Source organism: Rutidosis leptorrhynchoides, chromosome 2 (assembly GCF_046630445.1).
Source record: "Rutidosis leptorrhynchoides isolate AG116_Rl617_1_P2 chromosome 2, CSIRO_AGI_Rlap_v1, whole genome shotgun sequence".
In the NCBI taxonomy this organism is placed as follows: domain Eukaryota; kingdom Viridiplantae; phylum Streptophyta; class Magnoliopsida; order Asterales; family Asteraceae; genus Rutidosis; species Rutidosis leptorrhynchoides.
The window spans coordinates 399798460-399801402 of record NC_092334.1 but is presented as its reverse complement, the minus strand read 5'-3'; positions in this window follow the sequence as shown (position 1 = coordinate 399801402).

Below are 2943 nucleotides of genomic sequence, written 5' to 3'. Positions count from 1 at the left end.
ATTATGGCGCGCCGCGCCATTACGGGCTGACAGCTCATTACTTGCTTTTAAGTTAGATATTTTAAGGGCTTTTTGGTAAATTCACATGGGACCCGACTTTAAGGCTTGGGATCAGTTGTTGGAGCCTCATTTACTCCATTTCCATCTACCTTATCACTTTCCATTAAATCCTAGAGAGAGAGGAAGTTCTAGAGTGAGAGAGCTCCATTAAAGGAAGAAGGAGGTTGAATCGGGTCTTAGTGCGAGTTCTAAAGTCGTTCATCTAGTCGCTAGCTACGTGGTGATTGTGTTGGTAAGTTATAAAACCTAATTTCTTACTTTAATTGTATTAAGGGTTAGGATTTGGGTAGTGTTGCACATAAAACTCATTTGTTAGTGAATTGGAGGTTTTGGGTGAAATTGGGTCGAGTAGACTCAAAGATGACTAACTAGGGTTTTCAAAGTGTTAAATTGATGTTTATGGACTTAAATTAGTTAGTAAATTGCTAGCACACATATATATATGTAAATGGGCATTGTGTGGGTTAGTGGATGACCCGAAATGGGTGTGTTGACTTTAAATGGTCAAATGGGTCAAAATAGACCTAAGTTAGTTAATGTTTGTGATTAATGCATAAACCTAGTGTCGAAATGTGTTTTAAACCTATCTTGGCTAACGTTAGGGTTTTGGGTGTGAGTTGACCCAATTTTAGGGTTAAGTGTCCAAATGGGTCAAAATGACCTAGTGATGATGAGTGTTGCGAGTTTGACCAACTTGAATGGATGTTGATTATGTGTACATTGTAATAGGTGTGTTACCTTGAAGTTTCAAGCTTGGTTTATCGATTCACCGAAGGCGTAAGGTGAGTGGAATGATTATACATGTGTGTATATAATGTATCTATTTGTAGGGCGGGGGATGGGGCAGGGTATACGTGTCTATACCACTAAGAGTTAGTGATATATTTCGTTGTACACTAACGATGGATATTTCGTTGTCCAAATTGCCCAAGAGTTAGTGATATATTTCGTTGTACACTAACGATTGCTTGAACGGATATTTCGTTGTCCGTGTCGCCTAGGGGTTAGTGATATATTTCGTTGTACACTAACGGTTGTTACGAACACCGATGGAAAATTCGAAGTACCATTCCCTTGTGTTATTAGTTAACCATAATTACGCGTTGTATTGTAGTATATTATATTATTCGGGTTATATATATGATATTGTTGTGCTAGCTTGTGATCTTGAAGGGTTTAGAGTTATACTTGCGATGGTATGCTATGTAAATTGCTAGCGTGTATGAGGTATTTGTATAAGTGCTTGCAAGTAGGTGTATTATATATGTATATGTATAATTATTGCATTCACTAAGCGTTAGCTTACCCTCTCGTTGTTTACCTTTTTAGGATCCGGCTTGGATAAGGGCAAAGGTATTCGCTTGGATTAGTGGCTCGGGGATTATAGCTCTTTGAAAGTTCGACCGAGACTTGGGTAGTTTAACCCCAAACACCATGCTCGATGCGTCGTTTGGCATTTAAACTTTTTGGTGGTCGAAACTCTCATTATGTATTAAACTCGTAAAACGGCCGATGTGGGTCCCACTTTATAAAACTTATTTTATGTTTGAAAAGTGTTAGTTGTACATATTTGAATATGTTGTTAAAAGCGTTTTGTCTAACTATGTCGGGAAGTGGCTAATCTTTTTCACGTTTCAAGACTTTTTGGACATACCATATCGGCGCGCCGCGCCAGTTGCTGAACAAACAATTTTTTTTTTTTTGACATTTTAAGCGGGTTTGTTCGTGGTTTGGTTTGGGTTGTTACAGTAATAGCATCATAGTCAGATTAAGGGTGCGTTTGATAAAACTGAATGATTTAGTGCTGAATGGTTCATAATCTGAATGGTTCAGAGCCTCTGAATAAAGTTTGCTCTGGATGAAAATAAGCTGTTTGATAATCATTTAGAACGAACGATATGAACCGAGTAAAACTACCTTATTAACATGTTCCATTAATAAAAAATTTAATATACTTGTTAGTTAAGTGATCAGGATATGATTTCACGACAATATTATAGAAAATTTAGGCTCTTAAGGTTAAGAGAGTGTTTCTGCTCTGAATGGTTCAGAGCTTAATTCTGAACCATTCAGCACCATATGTCATTCAGAGGTCAGAAACAAACGTACTGAATGCTGAACGGTTTAGCATTCAGTGCTGAACCATTCCATTAAGAGGTAAACAAACGCACCCTAAGTACTATAATGGGTAGGTACTCCGTATTTATCTTTGCTTACAACCATTAGTTGTTATGTCTGTTACTTATCCATATATTCTTAGTATGTTACAGTATAATGTTACTTAACAATGTTAATGATTATATAAACATTATTTGTTATTATTCTTTTTATGTTTTCTTTAAGCAAACCGGTGAATTGCTAAACTAGTTATAATCTAATAAGATAGTAACATGGATTTAACCACCAATCAAATAAAAAATAAGTATTAACCATGTAAAACAAAATATTACTCCCTCCGTCCCACTACAAGTGTCCACATTTCCATTTTGAGATGTCCCATTTCAAGTGTCCACTTTGTGTTTCAACCAATGAGAAGAGGTTATTCTGGAGAGAGAAGATTTCTGATTGGTTGAGAATGGAGTTAGTGAGATTTACTAAAACTGTGTAAAAAAGTAAGTGGACACTTGTAGTGGAATGGAGGTACTATATATTATTGGGGAAGAGTTGGTTCCCACTTTAAAGAAAAATTAGAATTAGAATAAAGCATTAAACCAAACACCCCCTCTTTCATTTACACGTGCCACGTAACCTTCACCCTTAACGTGTCACCTTCTTTTGACGTCAAAAACCACTGTCAACATCCACCAAACATCCCCATAAATACTCCCTTCTCCCTTCCATTTCTCATTCTAAATTTTTTCTTCCTTTAACATATGTTACAAA